Consider the following 21,111-nt stretch of genomic DNA (forward strand, 5'->3'; position numbering starts at 1 on the left):
AACAGATGAAACTAGACATAAGGTTAAATCTTTTTACACAACCCATACGGCCTCTTCTTGATGGCTCACTTGAAAGACTCGATCTCTTCTTCTTTTTTGTCCTCCAGAAAGGTTCAGTAAGTGTCAGGTGAAGTGATGGCTTCTGATGTGAGGAGTGAAGAAGGAGACCCATGAAAGAGTCTGGGAAACTAAAAGTGAAGGAGTGAAGGGCTGCACGTGAATAGATCTAGGTTTAATATATATAATCACACGTGCTCAGTCCTATAATTATAGCGTACTAGCGTAGGCTTGGAAAACTAGCCTATAAAAGACTATAAGAACACAACAGATCTATACCTCGGGCTTTCAGGCTTCACAAAAATTTTAAAGTTAAGGACCGGGACTGGACCGGCTTTAATTAGGACCGGACCGGACCGGTGAAAAACAGAATCAAGATCATGAAAAAGCTCGACTTGGACCGGGTTTTCTTTCTTGCTCGGGCTTTATGCCCAGCCCTAATAGATTATGGATATGATAATTATATTAGTTCATCTTCTTATCTATTAGATGTTATTGTGCTAGAGATTGCCCTGTTTGAAAACAAGCTATTGCTCAAGTTTGTTTTTCTTTAATGTTATGTTTTAGGTGCTTAAGTTCTGCTGCTTTTAATATTATTAGTTATGCACTTAACTTATTTCTTATGGTTACGGAATAGACTAAATTTAGAATTTTATTTGGTAATGTAATGAACTTATTTCATATTTTAGTATATTTTTTATTTATTAAAAATATATAAATATATAATTTTGTTTGCCGTGTCGGAAACTCAGTTTTTGAGTTTTGCCATGTCGCCGTATCGTGTCGTGTCGTGTCGCCGTGTCCGTGTCCGTGTCCATGCAAGTTAGCCTACAACACTAATCGAAGAGGAACTTGACAACTACCTTTACGGTCTCTGCCGGATTTTGCCCTCGCCGGAATCACCTGTCGGATTCCGGCAACTTGCCGGAAAACTCCACCGGATTCCGACGACTTACCGGAATTTCACCATGGCCTCCCTGTAAACTATGAATCACCAAGTTATCGACATGAAATTCACCAAACAACAATTAGCTTCTTTCAAACCCACATAGCAGCAACACAACAGTTCAAAATACAACCCTTACCTCAAATCTTCTCAATTCCACAATCCCACTAGCTCGTCTATGCTGGTTTCTCCACATACCAAACCACTACACACCAAGACACTCAATCAACAACCACCCCAACACTAAATCAATCAACACAACAACTCTAAAAGACACTACCTTACCTTAGGTGACCAACTAACAACAAGGTTATGGCGTAGCAGTCCTCAGCCGAAAACTCAACCCTGCCTTCCTCCATAATCACCACTACTGCTTCCAAGATGTAATTAAACTGCTTTGAAGTTCCACCAGCACTCAACAAGATTGCCAGAGACTCAAGAACACAGTCGCCGGAGACCCCGACGTGAACTCAGAAGAAACAGAGGAAAAGGGATTTTTGATTAGGTTCTGATTTGAAGGAAATAAAAGCACTAGACTGCTCATAAGGAAGAGAGGAGGAAGGGACTCACTGTCGTTGGGTGGTCCAGTGACCGGAGCTCAAACCCTTGTCAAAAAACAATGAAGTGCAAAGAAAAAGGGATTTTAACATTAGAGTTTGATTCAAGAAAAGAAAGGCACCGGAATGTGAAGAAGGAAGAGAGGAAGCTAACCCTACCATTTACTCGTCAAGCCGTGGCCGGAATCTCGAGGACTCGCCGAAAACAGCCGAGGCTTCTCTCCCTCGATTTGGCTTTGAATCGGACTAAAATCGAGTTCTATGGACCAGGTTAGATAGAAGAGATGGAGACGAAGAGATTAGAGGTGGTCTCGTCGCCAGGGGTGGCCGGAGACGACGGCGTCGTGCGAAGGACGCCCTAGGCAGGTGGAGGGAGACACAGAAGTCTAGACTCGGGTCAAACTGAGTGTGGGCTTCTTTGACTGGGTCAACCCCCTCTTTACCTTTTAAGCTTAATCCAATGGCCAAGATCAAAATCCTAATTGATCCGATAGCCCAGATTAATCCACAATTTTCTAATTTAAAAACATAAATTTTTTTTTGTTTTGCCAACCTTTAATAAATCGTAGAAAATACCTCAAAACTCCGAAAATAAACCGAAAACACTGGAGACCCCGTGTCGACGCGCACTACGACACATAGACCTTAAAAGAAGAATTGACATTTCAAGAAGAACTTGAAAATAAACTCGAGTGTTAACTTACTAAGTTACCGAGTGTGGTTAAATTTCTTAGTAATTTGTAGAAACACCCGATAAATAGGTAAAATTAGGTACGGGGCGTTACAATCTCCCCACCTTATAAAAATTTCGTCCTCGAAATTTCAAACTAAAAGAGCCAAGGCTAACAATCATTGGTCGACGACATTATGGTGTTGGTTGAAGTGTTAACACACTGGTCACGTGTTACACTATTATTTACTGCTTATGCTGCTTATACTTCTACGAGCTCACTATCCATTCTTTAAAGAAGTTTATCGGGATATAAGTTAAAGTGTCATGTACCCCATGCTCACACGCAATACGGTCTCACCGAGGCTACGACTAATCAACTTTAGCTTGTCGCTCGAACATTATTAATGTGCACCGATCTTTGTATTGCGTCTTGGGGCTATGCAATATTTGCATGCAGCTTTACTATTCATCTATGACCCACCATCATTGAATATTGTTGTACTACAACTCGTGACTGTGTACCAGGATCGACACAAAATTGCAATCCTTGAGGTCAAACTTGATTGAAACAGATCTTCAATCTTTGAGCTCGGCTAGATGTTATTTCTAGGTGCCAAATCGCAATGTCACTGCGCACAATGAGGGGTCATTTGAGATGAATAAGTATTTATGTTGGATATGAATCTCTACTTATAATCCACTTATGTAGAAACCTTGTCAGGCGATCTCATTCACCGCTAAGTTGCGAATTGTCACTTTGATGAGACAATATTCTCTCCGTTAGGGGGAGATAAGAACACAAGTGTTCAAGTGGAACGATGTGAATTGTCATGGTTTGTCTCCACTAAGTCTCATCTTGATCCCAAATGCTTAAAGTGTTAAAGTGATGAGATCACATGCTGCAAATATGTCAGCAAGGATTGATGTCCTATCAAGAGGACATGGCGCGACCAAAAGGAGTTGGTCTTGATGCCATCACTATAGATGGTGATAGGGTGACGCCATATGGTGGTAAAATTGATGTCACAAGGCCGTGTGGCTCCCGAAAAAGAGAGGGAGGCCTTTAGGTTCGATACTTTCTCACACTAGGAAGAAAATGAGCTTGGCACAACCTGATCCATTGATCAGTGATACTCAAATCTTTCTCATGAAGTCTGAATTGTGATTATCGTTGGGGGACGCCTTAATGTCAAATCCAATGCATATATAGATCTCTACAAGTATTACACTAGTGTACACGAGGACATGGGATAATGAGTCTACTATCGAACCACCTTTTGTTGATGGATATCAACTTAGTTGATTGGCCTAATGGAAAGATGTGATCCAGCATTAACAAAGAGATAGGTCCTTGGGCAGGTGATGTCGACACCGCAAGTTAAAACCTATCAACTCGCGTAGTGAGAACAAGAGCTTAGACTCATCTTATGGCGCAAGGTCTCTCACAAACCCACATTGGGATGAGATATGCTCTCGTAATGGATGTCATTGCACTCCACTACTTCGTCAGTTTGGTAGTTTCTGAATAACTGAACATGCAGCCTATGAATGTGGTCATAATAACATCTCTACGAGATCAGAGATATACATGAAGGTCTTAAACGGACTTCGTTCATCCGAATCAAGTGGCTCCAAACCACAAGAGCACACGTTTGCTAAAGGTATTGAAACACACATGGACTCTACTTGATTTGGAAAGGATATGGTGAATTATGCCTTTGCGTGTTCATTCCGGATTTACATGGACTCTTGATGGATCAAGAGACGCCAATATGTATCAACATCTGAAGTTAAGAATGAAAAAGATCTTAGGAAGACATGGTCTCGAAAAGGCACTCGATGACTGTATTGATGATGATTTTCCATCAATCGGCTTAGGCGCTTTAACGAAAGTGAGGCCTACATATACCCCATGATTAGTCAAAGTCTTTACTCTAAAGAGAGATCCGTTGTTTTGTCTAAAGAAAGATGACAAATATGTGTTAAGAGATGAAGTTCCCATCTAAGTACAATAAGACGTATCAATATACTCAACATAATACAAAAGACTTGGCATCTCATTCGCTATGTAAAGATAATCGTAGGTATGCGCCCACGCAATGCCAATGTAATGACAGTAACTCATTTTTCAATACTTAATGGTATGAAAGGTTGAGGCTTATTTTATCCATACATAAGAAAGACACATCAAAAGCGAAATCAGAATCTGTCAAGTTTTGTAGGTCAAATGCCACAGGACCTACATGAAATCTCACTCACTGGAAAATGGTGAAATTGATACCATTGGAAAGGTCTATGTGTCTACTTTCCAGGGACACCAACCATTTGATCATACGTATCATAAAGTAGGACGGATCTGTCCGAGAATCTGATTTTGGCAAAACAGTCAACTTCAACGGGACTTTATGAATAGCTCCTGATGAACCAGAATGTGTGTAAGATACGGTTGGAAGGCCAAATGAGTCTAGTTTCCAAAACCGTTTACGGTTTGTTCATATGTATTTCCTAAAGGAAGTTACGGCTGTTCTAGTACCCGAAGGTCATGCTGCACAGAAATCTTTTTTTTCAGCGCGAACTTATGTTTTAAGTTCACAAACGGCCTTCTCCTCAAGATCTAAGTGTAAGAGATCATGTTTAAGAACAATACGGCATGATCTAGTTAATCATTACCCAATGCCACATTTGAGACATGTTAAAGAGCATTGACATGCTAAGTTATCGAAACTTCCGTGATTAGAAAGAATCAGGAAGAGCCTTATGATCGATGTAAAGATCAGGGGGAGATGCAGACTTCAGGGGGAGTCAAACACATACATACATGTCACTATCAAATGTGAAGGGTGCGTTGTACTCTTTTTCTCCTACGATCAAGGTTTAGTTTTTCTCCCACAGGGTTTTTGTTCCTTGACGAGGTTTTTAAAGAGGCGACATATCAGCACCACGAGCATAGCGGTGCGCGGCATAAGGGGGAGTGTTCTAGGATATTCCACAATGTTCTAGGATATTCAATATGTGTGTCTTGGCCTTATGCCATCAGGATATGTAGTTAGAATATGACAATGTATTTCTTATGATTACCATATTGGTATTTTATAATTTCTTATATAAATGGCTCCTATCAATGAATAAGATGATGATTCTCTTGCTATCTCTTTGTCTCTACACTTTATACTCGATTAAAATATGTTTTTGTTAGTGGGAAAAAGATCCCCAAATTGAGAGCTAGTGGGAATTTTCCCTTATTTCTTTGTAATTACCAATTAATTGTGTTTATTAAAAACAATTAATGACCTAATTATTTTCTTTGATTTTTTCCTAAAAATATCCTAGTTAACCACATCATTGGAGGCAGTTGATTTCGAAATCCTTTTTAAAGAATCTGCATTTATGTAACGCCCCAGACCATATTTTTACCGGTTTACTATCATTTGGACAGTAAATAATTATCATTTTCATTTTCACTTATTTTTTTCTAAGTTTTTAATGGATCAAAAGTTGACCTTTTCATTTATGTGAAATTTGAAGAATCTGTCTTTCATCAAAGTTGTAGAGAGCGGCGGTACGAGTTCATAGACACGCGGCACACACAGATTTGGGTCCGTTTAAGAAAGTTACGGTCTATAGAAGTTTAAGGATTCGTTGGAGTTCAAGGGCAAAAAGGTCATTTAGTCACGGATTAATATATAAGGGTAGAACCCTAGAAGGGGGGAGGGAGCCCCTCGTTTTCTCTCGGCCGCTTAGGCTCTAGAGGGAGACAGAATTTTTGGGTCAACCCGACCCGACCTGAAAACCCGTTTGGATTTTCGCAGTCAGGCCGCCTTAGGGCACGACACCAGCGTCGTTAGGTGCTCCTCGCCTGTAATATCCCGGAATTTCAAATTTCTATTTTTAAATGGAAAATTATTTTTCGAGATATTTTTAATTCGATTTCTATTATTCTTTCAATTCTTTGTGGTTTTCGAAAATTATTCAAATTTCTAGTTTGTCAAATTTTGTGTTTTGAGACCGTAGGATTAAACTAGACGTCGTTACGAGTTCGTGGGATTTTTTGGAGCATCGTTTGGACATCAAAGCTATTTTTAATGATTTTTGAAAGTTTGGTATTGTCCAAAAATTAATTAAAAATATATTTTTATGACAGTTTGATCTGGGCCATTAGATCATAACCGCAAGATCTCAGCTGTTGGGTGGCTTATTTGTATAAGGAATCAGATCAGTCCAGACGACAACCCAGACCGACCCCGTCTCGAGCTACGACGAAGCTCGGCGCCTCCGTCCGTCTTCCGGCCATCTCCCGACGCAATACCGGTGTCCACAGGTTCTTCTGGATGTCCCCGACCTCACTATGTTCTTCGTGTTCGAAGAGGAGTTCCGGCGAGAGAGAAAAGAAGGAGAGAAGGAATTCTTGGTTCGCCGGTGAGATTCCGATTCCAGCGACGGCGGCAAGCGTGAATTGTATTGGAAGCTTCCTCCCGTCCTTGTGGTCTTCCCTATGTCCTCAGTTTCTTCAGAAGAGGTCGGGAGAGAGAGATTCGAAGTGGAGAAGGAGAGGTTGGGTTCGTCGGCGGGTTTCCGATTCCGGCCAAGTCGAGGTCTCTCACTGGTATGGATAGCTTCATCTCGATCTCAAGAACCTTTCCATGTTCTTAGATTGCCAAGACAAGCTCTGAGGAGGGAGAATCAATTAATGGAAGCTCAAGGGGTTTCCCGGCAAGGGTTCGATGTTTTCCGGCCACCGGCGAAGGCAAGTGAGATATGAAACTTGGTATTCTCTTCGAGCTCTACCTCTGCATATGCTTGAATTTCATTTTGGTTGAGAGATGGAGGATTTGGATTCTGGGCAGTGTTGACTGCCGTGACTGCTACAGTGTACGGCGGCAGTGGTGGCGTTTTGGTATTTCTTGATGATTTCCAGTTGTTATGGATTTCTTAGCATGATTTTGATGCTATATATATGTTGGAATTAGATGAATTGGAGAAGGACTGTGTTGTGTTATTTGGAATGAAGGACAGTAGGAAATTGTTGATGTGGCTGTGATTTAGTATACAATAATTGAGAATTGGAGGGGTTGGATGATCGGGAGGTTTTCTGTACAAGTATGATTTTCCGTGTTTGATACGTTTTGGATGTTGCTGTTATACATATTAGAACTACAAAAATTTGGAGCAACTGAGTTATCATTCACGTCGGCTGTAATGGTGTTTTGGTATTTATGTAGTGATATCTAGTCACTAATGAAGTTGCAGAGTATGAAATAGGTTTTGTATGGAGTTGTATATAATTGAAGTCCTGAAATAGAAGAGTCGGGTGATGGAGGTGGTTGATTTGTGTATTTGATTAATACAGAGAGCTGTTTTGGTATTTTGTGTTGTGAAGAAGATATAGTTTAATTAAGAGATGAGATGGAGCACGCAGATTGACTTTGGTAATAAGGAAGGAAAGTTGAATTAGGTACTCGCTACTGATAAGAAGATGTTTAATTGAAGCTATTTCGGAAAGCTTGAGAATTTTGGTGTCCAGAGTAATTCTGCAGAGTTTAGATCACTGTTTAGAGCATAGTTGGGATACGCCGACAACGTTGATTGCAAATGTAGATTTTAAACGTGGGGATAATGCGAAATGAGTACATATGGCATATGGTTAGGAATTTATCAAAAAAAATGCGAGAGGAATTAGAAATAAAGATTTCGGTGTCCTTATCAATTTCAAGGACTTGATTTCATTGGCTTGAAATGATTCGCCGACATTCTCAGAATAAGTATTCGGTACGAGAATTGGAGGCACGTTGCAGTTCCAGAAGTAGAAGGATAAGAATTTCAGAATGTGTGCCGCGGTATTACTACTTTCTGTTAGCGTCAGAACTGACACTAGGATTCCAGGTAGGATCTTTCTCGAGGAACCTTTTTTTAAATTGATAATTAGGTTATAATTGAAATGAGTGATTTGTGTGACATTGATTTATTAACTCTTGGTCGTTTTATATTTTTGTTAAAAACATGTGTAATCGTTGAAATATATGGTTAATGTTATCGCTTTTCGATAAAAGCATGTGTTCGATATTGTTATATTACGCGTATCGATATTGATTGCATGCATTATGCATTGTGAGATTAGTGAGAATGATGATTATGGAGAGGAGAATGAGATTATTAGAGCAGATACATTTTGTATAGTTGAGTTTCCTCATGGGTTGTCCTCGAGATCTATGATTAGCCCACACGTGCACAAATCCAGGGAAAGTATGCCCTTTCGATGGTGACATCAATAAAATGATCTTATCGGGTTGCAGATCGGGAGACCATGAGTATAACAAGATAACTAACAAAAGAGGTACAGGTGGTGAGATATCACTGATTGTTAGATCATATATTCGAGACATTTGAGTCACCCCCGGTTGGTAAAATACATGGTATGGGACATGTAGGCTCACATGTCTTTGATGTATGGACTAACAACCAGTAAATGAGGAAGCCATTCATTAGCATATATGCATCGAATTGTCGTTTTATTGGTAAAATATTGGTTGACATTGTTTGACAACTTAATTGTGTCACATATTTAAGTATAATTTAAGAGGTTTGGCCCTACTGAGCGTAAGCTCACCCCTATAGAATCTTGTTCAGGTGCTTAGGTGGACACGTCTTACAAGAAGACTAATTGTGCCATTTAGCTGACGTGTACAAGAGTCAACCAGGTTTACGGAAGATAAGAAGTGAGATAGATCGCAAGGGCTTATCTTTTTTGTTTTTGTAATTGGTTTTGTTATTTGTAAACGTTTTATTTTTAACAATTTCTAGAAAAGTATTTGAAATTGTTTTATTTTCTTTTACTTTTTCCGCTCACGCCTTGAGTTCGACATCAGGTGCTTGGAAACCACTGACACCGGGTTCGGGGTGTGACATCGCCTTCCTCGATCTCTGCCCGGCCTTCAATTCCATCAGTTCTTGCTTAGAACAATGATTTGAAGAGAAGACCAAGAACCTAGTCAAGTCGGGTAACCTGATCGGTTCTCCTTTCTCTGGTCGACCCAGGCAACGTCACCACCCACGTTTTGAAGGTCTCCTCTCGTATATCTATTCCCCTTAAGGAAGTAAGCCGATTCAAAACATGCAAGGAGAACTAAGAGGAAGAGATTCGAGCCCTAGGAGAGAGAAACTCGGATTCGATTTGCTTTTGAGGTAACTTCTGGTCTTTAGACCTTGAAATGGCTTTTGTGGTAGTTGTGAATGTTGTTGTGCTTGTTGAAAGGAAGAAATTGATATATGGCTTGCAGTCAGAATCGGTAGTTGGCGCGTGGGGTGTGTGCCTCCTCTGATCTCTTGGTGGTTTGACTTAACTTGTTAGGTAGGGTTCAGTAATACGAACCCATCGATATAGTATTTGTCCAATTTGGTTAACGTATGAAATTATTGGGTAACCCCAAAGTATGGATTTCCAAACTAGGAAGCTGTGAGGTTATAAGTTTTGACCCTCGTATTTGGGTTGAAAGGGTGGCGCGTGGGCCTACGGCTGCCGCTTTTGGTGGTGAGTGAATATGCATATGAGCTAGGTAAGGGTAATGTTTACTTTGTTTTTAAATGAATAAGCATGCATGTTTTCTTTTGGAAATTATCGTTCTATTTTCTGAGCTTATATTATAATTCTGGTTTATTTGGGTTTGATGCATCAATTAAGAGTTGGTCATGATTTTTGGAATTGAGCTCGGGTCATTAATTTGGTATTTGAGTTTTGATATTCTTTATGATGTCCGGATTTAATTATTATCATCATTATTTGTTGACTTTGTTTTGGCCACAATCCTCAGCATGGGCAGAAAGGTAACTTAGTAGTACCAAAAATAAACAATGGGTGTGGGCGTGCCACCGCACGGGCGTGGAATGAGAATGCGCTGATGCTGGACTTCTAATCAAACAAGAGTTAGGCTCTGGTGCCGCCTTTTTATTCGCTTGCAATCGATACTCACTGTTGTAGCAAGCATAGCAATTAATCGGGACAATGACCGTGGTCGAGACTGAACGGGCTCTGTAAACTAAGGCGAGATGCGCTTTAGCGTTGGGGTTTCGAGAAGCTCAAAGATTTGTTATAGTTGTTGTATGATTTGATTGTGTCTGTGAATGATTCTCGACCCCTCCTTATATAGGGGTTCACAGCTAGCTAGTAAAGATGCAACCACAATCCAATTCGAACTCAGCAATCAGAGTAACAACAGGACACGTCCCGCTTGCGAACTAAACCATCAGAATGACGGGTGTCCAGTTGTACAGATAGACTCCGCTTAGGTCGCAAACACTAACCCCGCGTTATCGAAAACTCTGTAGTCTCCTATGTGAACTCAAAAAGTCTCCTTGCCCGCGAGGCGCTAAAGTTCTCATAGGAAACCAACTCGCACGCCTCTGAAGCTCGCGCTCTTTAGTAAGCTTTATCTTAAAAAGGGCCACAGGTACTGGCCCAAATGCTATCTAAAAGTTATTATTAGTCTTAGACCGAAATATCAACTGGGCTTAAACATTGCCTCCTAGGCCTCAAGCTTTTGGCCCATTCGTAATAGCTAAGCGAAGAGGCCTTAATGAGTACGTTTCGATAATTCAAAATTCGAAAAGCGTTGACGTTACGGCGTCATCGCCTCTTTTCATCATGACCATTGATTGAAAGGACGTTTCGATTCGTCCCCTTTAAAAATACTACACGGGTCCCTTCATTTCATCATCTCCATCCATCCACCCATCTCTCTCCTTTCTGCAGAACTGTGACGACTCAAAATTTTAAAAAATAAAAATAATAATACCTAAACTAGTATATATATATATATATTAATATATATATTTTCTTTTACTCTATACTTTTGGTATTTAGTATTTCGTGTGTGTGTATATTTACATATAGTATTAACATGCTAAAATTTATCTAGTTATTTAGTTTCTTTTCTTTTTATTGTTATTGTTATTTTGGTTTAAGTAAAGAGTTTGTAGCCCATAACCAAAAGCCTTGATCCAATACCCAGAAACCCAAACCCGAGCCCAAAACAACATAGGAAAAGAAAAACAAAAGAAAGCTTGTTGTTGTAGATTTGTAGAACGACAGTCGCCTTCTTCTTCCGCCCTCATCTTCATCGACCCCGGCCTCCTTCTTCCTCAATTCTTTCCATTATGAAAACATCGTTCAACCGCCTCAAAGAAACCCAGAACCTTCTTAAGAAAAGTCAATTTTCACGGCTACCGCCATGAACAAGCAGAACGTGTCAGTTGCCTGGAGACCAGCTGCTAAATCTTTGAAGCTATACCATAGGAGCTAGAACCCTAGGGGTCTGGTCTAGCACCTAAACGGGTAAGATTTCAGATGCACAATTCAATTTTGCTTCCTCTGTTCTTATCATGGACTCCACGTTCTTCTCTCTTTCTGGACACTATAAATAGGACTAAATTCTGTAGAATTTTTCTGGGTTTGTAGTAGTCTTTCCTACTTAGAGAGAGAGAGAGAGAGAGAGAGAGAGAGAGAGAGAGAGAGAGAGAGAGAGAGAGAGAGAGAGAGAGAGAGAGAGAGTAGTAGAGAGAGAGAGAGAGAGAGAAGAAATTGGTGTTGTAGGAAATTGGCAGAAGAATTCAGGTTTTGTATTTTATTTATGTTCTTGATCAATTGGTTATTCCTTTGTGAACCATGTTGTGACTTATGTATATATGCTTCTTGTTATAGAGGATCATCTTGGTATGAAGTAAAGCATTAGGATTGGGTTTTTCTTTGTTGTTACCTACTGGGAATTATCTTTGAAAAGGGAAACTTGATTTGAGTCAAAAGCTGTAATTTTCTGATTTTGGTCTTCTACTTTCGAAAATCATAAGTATTTGTAGAAAATTCCTTTTGCTGCGATTCCAGTTACTAATTGATCTTTAGGATGTCTGTTACAATAGTTATGAAGACACTAACTGTAAATTCCCAACCAAGCTATGTCGTTTTTAGCCATAAAGTTTATTGGTCAGGAAGTCAGGAAGTTGTTTTGTGATTTCATATTTCTGTTTTTAATTACACTCTTTGCTTTTGAATTTTTGTTGTTTTGATATGAGATTGTACATATGTAATGATTAGATTATAAAGTTCCTATAGATGTTACTAGTTCCTACAATTGAAAGTAGAAACCATGATTTTAGATTGCTTAAAGTTGCTCAAAAATTTAGAAGTTAGATTATTGCATATTTTTCTGTTAGCTATCTTTGTGGTAATTTTAGGCTTTTTGAGTGCAATCTTTGTGTGTTGTTTTTTTTTTTTTTGTAACATTGAAGTGTTATTATTCAGTAATCAATAGTTTTAGTTACATAATAGTGTTTGTTATGCTTTCAAGTACAAGTAGGCATATATCAGCAAATTTGCAAAAAAATTTAGCTGAACTGTATCTGAACTTTGAAATTGCATAACTAATTATAGAAAAATCGTTTTGGGGTGATTCCAACTCTCATAGTTTCTTCTGTTTGCCTGCTATAAGTCATTAGAAGACCTTGAAGTCAAAATATCAACGGTTTTGTACAGTTTTCAGTCTGTTTGTAACTGGTTCAGAAAAGCCTGTTTGTGAAAGAAACTGTTTTGGTACTTTAGCTCTTGTTTTAGCATGTTACCTAATTCCTAATTTAAGTTCTAAATGAAATGGATTTAGTATAAGATTTTTCAACTAATGATTGTATCTTTTTATTAGGAACTTGCTGTGAGTATTGACAAAGGTAGGGGGAAAACTTGGAGAACCTCTGTGCTTGCTCTAATTGTTGTTTCATTAGGTTACATGCTTGTGTGAAATTTTTGTTTCCTTGCTGCCATTTATATATGTAGGATTTGTTTGGATGTACATGTTATCATATAAGGGAATGGAAGTGCTATGCATAAAGCACTTTGGGGGTAAAGAAGTTAGGATTAAACTTTTGTGTAGTTGAGTCCTTGTCCTTGGAGGTACCACATCCCACAATGCTCGTGTAAATGCATAAGAATGGCGCAATTAGTATAGGTGAAAAGGGCGGGATTGACGAAAGAGGAACGGACAAGATGACTAGCAAAAGGGGAATGTGAAATTGAGTGGGAGGTAGTTCATATAAATGAGTAGCCTAAGTCACCCTTGTGATAAAATACATGGTATGGAACATGTAGACTTAGTCTATTCGGTTATATGAACTACATGGAGTAATTGTATATGCATTGTTTATTTTATTAAAGTTGTTTATGTTCTCTTGTTGGAAGAGGTTTTTGCCTCCTACTGGGCTTATTATGCCCACCCCTTTAAATATTTTGCAGGTGAGGAATAAATAGTTTGAAGTTGGTTTCTTCCAAGGATCTTTTATTTACGTGTGAAATATGTGTGTTGTTGTTTTCCTTAGAATAAGACGTAGACTTTAGTCTACCTTTGTAATGTTACTTTTTGGAGTACTTTGTAATAAAGAATAAATTTTAGTCTATTGTTGAGTTGTTCTTTTCCAATTTCTTTCATATTCTAATTATGTAAAATCTATTTCATAGTTAGAATATGAGTTACACCTAAAAAAAAAATATTTTCCAAAAATTAGGGTGTGACAAGAACCTTCGCCGCCGTCTCCTTTACAAACAAGTCCAGAAATGCCTCCGAAACCCATCGTCCGAGACCCAAATCTTAGTATCACGTCGGCAAACGCCTGGTCCCCTGATTTTACTCGGTGTTTTGCAGGAAACCCTCCTCAGGGATCACCGATCTACTTCCTTGAGACTGGGGAAGCCCTGCTCGACCCAACTCCCACACAACCTCTCTCGGCCGCCGATCTTCATCACTATGTCGACTCCGTGCGTCGCCCAATCCTCGCCCACCGCCGTGAACCTGGTGACTTTGTGACCTGGGCTTAGCAAGCTCGCTCCCACACGAACATCCGAGTGGGAGAATGGCCCAACACCACCGACAAAGAGCGGGCATGGTATGAAGCTCGCCTCTAGACCGACCTACCGATCTAGGAGGCGGCGGGCATCGCTGAAGCTATTGCTCTGAGTTTCTCGCTGCTTAACTCTACTGACAGGACGCCTATCGCTACGACGACATGTCTATGAAACAGTGCCACCAACACTTTCGACTTCCCCTTCGGACAGATGAGCGTCTCTTTGCTGGACGTTCTTGCCATCACAGGGCTGCCGATCCACGGTAAGCCATATGTTCCGAGCGATTTTGCTTCGACAGAGTTTACCTACACCAGCAATCCGGGCATACGACATCCCTTGAAGTCCTCGTTTCCAATCTGGAGGAACTATTTTATCTAGCATGCAAAACAACACGAAAGAGGTATTGCTTTCCTTAAATATTGGCTTAATAAATTTATATTCGGTGGTGGCGCCCAAAAGTCTACGGATAAGTGGACGAAACTAGCCGTAGCATTTTACAATGGGATTGAAGTAGGGCTAGGGCTGCTCGTATTGGGCGCACTCTATCGGGCCTTTCGATGCTCGCCGCCCGACTTCCTGCCTGAGAACCAACTTCTTGGGTTCGCCGTGTGTAGAAACCCTGCGAATCGGACTCCTCTGTCCTTCTTCGCCAGTCTCTCCATCTTGTACAACCAACTGGAGCCACCTCCTACCATAAACATGATGGTCCGTCGGTGCCATCCCGAGGTCCTAGTAGATGGCTTCTTTCCTCGGCCTAACTCCGACCCTAATGTCAAGACAAGCTTCATGAGGGCGGTTTCTTGCTGCGTCCTTTGCCTTGTTGAGGAGGAGCAAGGCTTCGAGCTCTACGCTCCAAATCACTTCGCCAGGCAACTCAGCTTCACCCAATGAGTCCCATATCCACTTCTTCCTTCAGTGAACATGTACACTTCTTGGCGCAAAATGGGTGAGGCGAGCCATATTACCCCGCTGGAGAATATCTTCCCTTTCACTCTAGCCTTGCTCGAAATTGAGCCTTCGCTGGGTGTCGATCCCGCCTATCTCTCATGTGGCAATCACTCTCTGACAATCACTGGGAGTATGCAGACGATGTCGTCTTCGCTGCCATCTTCTCTCCCCTATACGACACTCTAGGCGAGTCGGATCGTACTATCCTTGACGCCCAACACGGGCAAGTAGAGAGTCCTCGGAGGACAACAGCACGACCAAGGTCAACATTGTCTCCTGCAGCCACAGTTGCTCGTCGGCCAAACCAACATCGTCATTCAGGAAAGGGATTCCGCCTCAGAGGTATGCTAGTGAGCTTGTAATTTTACAACACCTTTTTGCCCAATCGGATTCCCTCTAATTCGTTCCCCCCCTCCCCCCCTTTTTATATAGGTTGCACCTCGCCAAAGATCTTCCAAGAGACTTGCATCTGCTAAAGGGCCTGTAGCATAGTCTAATGAGGAGACCCTTCCGCCAATTCGTCAGTCGACAGGCAGAGAGAGCTCGCGCAAGCGCCCTACCGAGGATGAAGAAGAAGAAACGGATGAAAGGCGCTACCAGGAGCAGTTTGGTTTGGTAAGCATCTCATTCTTAAACCCACTTTACTCAAGTTTGCAATGTGATTACTAACTTTCACCTCATAGGTATGGCACCGCCATGTCCGCCCCCGCATGGTCCACTGATTTTACTTGTGTTTTGCAAGGAAGCCTCCTCAAGGATCACCGATCTACTTCCTTGAGACTACGGAAGCCCTGCTCAGCCCAACTCCCTCACAACCTCTCTCGACCGCCGATCTTCATCACTATGTTGACTCCGTACGCCGCCCAGTCCTCGCCCACCGTCGTGAACCTGATGACTTTGCGATCTGGGCTCAGCAAGCTCGCTCCCACACGACCATCCGAGTGGGAGAATGGCCCAACGCCACCAACGAAGAACGGGCATGGTATGAGGCTCGCCTCCAAACCGACCTACCGATCTAGGAAGCGGGGAGCATCGCCGAAGCTATTGCTCTGAGTTTCTCGCAGCTTAACTCCACTGACAGGGCGCCTATCTGTAACGCCCCAAACTGCACCTCCTCAGCTTAGGCAAGTTACAGTGCCGCGAGTCTCAAAAGGAGAAACGCAAGACAGTTAATATAAGAAAACATTTAAGAAAAAGACAGCAGAAGCGTAAGATTATATTTTGAGGTGTAAAATCTTTATTTTTCTCAAAGTATTTTAATTCACCAAGAACATGGTACAAGAGATGTTTAAAAATAATGAACTCAAAGGAATACAGTTTCCCAATAAGATATCACAACACAAACTTATAACAGGATTGAACGCTTTCATTCCTCTCAAACTTAATTTAAGAAATTACCAAATATTAACGAACTTCAAGAAATAGAATTACGAATGAGAATACAACAAGGCCAACATAATAAAATTTTGGAACAAGAAACTCAAGTATTAAAGTATAAGGTAAGCATCAAAACAAGATACCGATCATAAACATGCACACCCAGCTCCTCGCCACTATCCCGTCCCAGTGCACAATACCTGCATTCACAAATTGTTGTAGGGGTGAGCTTTCGTCCTCGCTGCTCAAAGAAACTACCCATGACTAGGTTTGAAAACATAAAGTGGAGCTCCAACATGAAAATATGCTTAAAACCAAATTTATAATGAACAACAAACATTTGAAATGAATATTTCATTCTCAAATAAATGTGGCGTCATAAATATGTACCTCATGGCCGGTCTTCTTCTGGACCCACTATCCAACTTACCTCACTATATATGTGTACAACAGGTAAGTGTAGCGAGAGTGTCCACTTACGCCATATCGCCTAGAGAAAGTGCCACACCTCAAAGCATGTTAGACACTCCTCAGTCCATACAATCCCTCCGGAGGTTTAGGAAATCGAAGCCCAAGGAAGTCACTATGCCCCTCTCACTGTCAAGCCATCAATAACTCATATAACGGTTACAATATTTGTGATAACCCAATCATGCAATCTCATAGATGCATTTAACATTTTATTAAACAATAAAATCATTAATCAAGGGAGTTCCGGGTCCCCTACCTGGATTTCGAGGCTTTTCTCGTGAACTCCCAAAACGACGAGCCTTCCGCTCCTCGGGTAACTGGAGTCCCTAATGTCTGACATTTAAACCGTAAATATCTTATCGAACAAGTATAACCAATCACGACGACTAATTACCAATCGTCAAATCAACTTTTCATGTTTTAACCAGAATTGACCAACGTTTGACCGATCAATATTTATAATCTTTTTCACCAATTTCATAACCAATTCCACAACCAAAATCTCTTTCGATTTCCATGTCTCTAGCATATTAGCCATTTTATCTCACAAACTCAGCATAGCATTTCTGACTCAACATTACTATGGACACCCAGCATTCAAGTTCCTTTCACCATAGTATTAAAATTACAACTTTCCACAGCTAAGGGCAACCAACTTTTCTAACTCCAAGTTTCAAAATCAATGAACCATGTGTGAACTCAAATAACAATTTTCCATATATACACACACATACATATATAGAATTTACTTGGGACGATCTGATACCATCCTTACAAACAGTCAAGGAAGCAGTACTCAACCAACATCACTTTATTTTCAGTCCTTAATGATCAAGAACCAGGATTATAATAATAGGGTACTAGCTCAGTACCATCCAACTTCTTCGTGACTTAAAAGATGATCTTACCATCTAGCTAACTTTAATTAATCAATCATACTATTACCACATCAGTATACTATAACAATAAATCTAAACCAATCATCAAAAGATCACAACCAGTCTTCCAAAGTGTGATTAAACGGGTATATACCTTAAACTGAAAACAGCCAATGACAGCCTTTACTTTCCTCACAGCAACGTACAGAGAGTTCTTCCATTCCTCATCTTCTCCACCAGTCACCAATTCTAATATTAAACATACCCAAACCTCAGTTACAAATAAAGTGCATCAAAGTAAGCAACATAGCGATCAAATTTCCAGAAGTCCATACTTACTAGAACTATTTAGCACGTTCTAGCTTCTGCTCAAAAATAAAAACTCAATAGCAGCTTTGTATCTGGATGAGGAGCACCTTAGCAGTAGCTAGAATAGATTCCTCCTTCAATCTCCCTTTGTCCAATTCCTCTCTTGATCGACTGTGTGTATAAGAGCACAACAAGGTTTCAACATCAATGATCCAACAAATAATAACCCATCAGTCAATTTTGAATTTTACCTTCGGATTAATATAGTTCAAGGCGGAATCCCTTCATACTAGTCTGCTTCTAATGAGGAACACCACGCTAGCTAGACCAATCCTTCCTCTGCTCTCCCTATCCACACGTGATAACAATTCGCTCAAAGCCAAAGATGACGAGCTAACACCTTGACAAATTTAACTTGATCGATTCAGCCCCGCAAGCCCCAAAGCATAGAACCGCACTCGGAAACGAACCGAGGAAGACCCAAGAGTCACCGGACCGAGTTCTTCGCGGGTGGAGGAATCAGAACCGACTTGGAGAGCGCTGGAGTTTCTAGGTTGGTCTAAGTCGGTTGACCAGCTCCGCTCATTTATATAGCCTTTCCTCAAATAACATTACACGGTCGTGATTAAGAGGTCACGGCGAGACTTGGGTCGTCACGTGGCAATGATTTTAGGGTTACAGTTTTCAGCCACGTTTTTTATTTCTGGGTCGTTACATGGCAGTGACTGTTTATTAAATTTTATATTAGGTATTTTAAATGTGAATAATGATTTTATATATTAATAAAATTATGATTAAATAAACAAAATGACATATTAAAATTAAATATTTATTTCATGACTTAAAATGACATGCCAAGCCTAGAAAAAAAATACAATTATTTAAAGATAACACAAACATAACATAAAAAAAAAAACCGTAATCTAGATATCCATGTTGCCTTGCACTTCCCATAAATGCTCGAAAAAATTATAGGAGGGTGATATGTATTTATAGGATTTATATAAAAAAATTTATATATTTTTTCCTAACCGTTGCCAGCTGTTTTACCGTTGGGAGCTTTTTTTACCCGTTGCCAGCTTTTTACCGTTGGGATTGCAACAGTCAATTCACCTGAGCCGTCAATTTGCTTTTTTGAAATGAACCAATGGTCCAGATCAAAGGACCGTTGCATTTGAATTCCCCGGAACGAGCCCAGGCGCTGACACGTGGCCCAGGAGTTCGTCCGCAGCGTCGCTAGGCGACAAAAAGCACCCGCCTTCTCGCTCTGTCCGCGCCATGCATCGCCTTCTCGGTCCGCTCTGCGCGCTTCACGTGGCTGACGTCGTGCTTCACATGGCTGACGTCGACATTTTGGGCTGAGCTGGAGACGAAGGCCCGGGTCTTCAAAAATGGAGGCCTGGGTCATAGGCCTGACCCAGGTGAAGACCCAATGAAGGCCTGGGTTAAAGAAAATTTGTGGGTGGACTTGGCTTTTTTTTTCTGGGTCTTCTTTCGAGGTGGCTTAAGGCCCGGGTGGTGTTTTTGGGGTTGGGGTGAACATGCTCTAAGGCCCAGATAGCACCATACCTATTTTTCTTTTTCCCTAAATAATTTCTGAAACTCTAATCTTCGACAAGTCATAACAATTGATCTGTATGTCCGAAGAATTTCCCGAGCTTCCTCACTAACTCGTTAATAATGCACTCGACCTTGTAAAAATTCCTGAAGATCTTCTCGAGCACATTTAAAAACATCGAGGTCGATGACAATTTATCGAACGACCTCAAATTAAGCTCGTCAAATTTTCCGGGTGTTACACTATTGCTGTGGCAGCATGTTTATGGTGAAACATTTTTCCCCTTTCCACGATTGCTACGAACCAATGGGATTGGTTCATCACTTCTATTTTTAGAAGCATTATTGGTTGAGCTTAATTGTTGACTTGTGATTTAAGATATATATTGATCGAGCATACTAATTATGAAATGTGGAATTATTGAGTTATTTGGTGCGGTAGAGTTGCTAATGTAAATATAATAACTTGACCCTTGTTGTTGATATAGTGGGTGGGTGGTTGTGGATATGAAGAGCTAACAGCTCTAAGGGTTGGGTTGATATGTTTAACCTACATGGTAGATTTTATGAGTTATAAATTATGGCTACAGGTGTTGAGGATGTAGATCGTTAATATACAAGTGTTTTTATGAGTTTCTTTGTAGGTTAGGCTTGTCCACTTTTAGAGGAAGTTCGGCCGAACTTTTGGAAGAATTTTCCTTTAGAGGTGGTCCCCGCAAGACCTTCTCGGGTTTCGAGATGAAATTTGGGACGGGTCTTGTCAATTGGTATCAGAGCCTGGTTATGATTCCTAAGGTATAAGCTGTGTTAGAATCTTGGTTTTGTTATTGAGTGTAGGTTCAAAACTTCATACTAGAACCTTAGTGATTTTACAGTAGTTAATTATTTGAGTTGATGTAATGTTAGTTGTCTGAAAGTTTTGATTTTTGTGTTTGTGTTCTATGTCTATTGGCTTTTGAGTTTTTCTTGGCTTAGTTCTTTGTTTATTTTCGACATAGAGATGATTGTAGGACAAATTACTGGTCACTCCGCTAACTTTAGGGTGCTCGACAATTTAGTCCGTTATCTTTCAATTTCAATCGATCACTCCGCTAACTGTCCAATTTCACACAATTCGGCCCATCCGTTAAGTAGCCGTCCAAATCGATGGTTAAGTGCTGACATGGCACACCAAAAATCAATTAATTATTCATTTTTCTCATTTTCCATTTCTCTCCCAAATTTCCAATTATCCCCCAAAATTCCCAATCTCCCCCAATCTCATTTTTCAGCCAACACCAAATTCCCAGTCAACATAGTCCGACCCTTCTTCCCTCTTCTCCTTCTTCTTCCTCTCCACATTTTCCCCTCTATCCCTCAAACTCTCTCACTCAGCTGCCGCAGAAGAGAAGAGCAGAGCAATGGCTTTCATCAAGGCCTCGAAGCCCCGCGCCTACTTCAAGCGTTTCCAGGTCAAATACAAG

General features: G+C 40.7%; 1 non-coding gene across 1 annotated transcript; it reads right to left on the reverse strand.

Annotated features, from left to right (window-relative positions):
• Positions 1-16,431: 16,431 nt before the first annotated feature.
• Positions 16,432-18,652, reverse strand: LOC101300207. Its single transcript, XR_185481.1, has 6 exons — positions 18,343-18,652; positions 18,122-18,262; positions 17,937-18,031; positions 17,161-17,237; positions 16,824-17,030; positions 16,432-16,633 (listed from the first exon to the last, which is right to left on the reverse strand). It is a non-coding gene; the product is annotated as an uncharacterized LOC101300207 (transcript).
• Between the last annotated feature and the right edge of the window lie 2,459 nt (positions 18,653-21,111).

This window comes from Fragaria vesca, unplaced genomic scaffold (assembly GCF_000184155.1).
Source record: "Fragaria vesca subsp. vesca unplaced genomic scaffold, FraVesHawaii_1.0 scf0513064, whole genome shotgun sequence".
Classification (NCBI taxonomy): domain Eukaryota; kingdom Viridiplantae; phylum Streptophyta; class Magnoliopsida; order Rosales; family Rosaceae; genus Fragaria; species Fragaria vesca.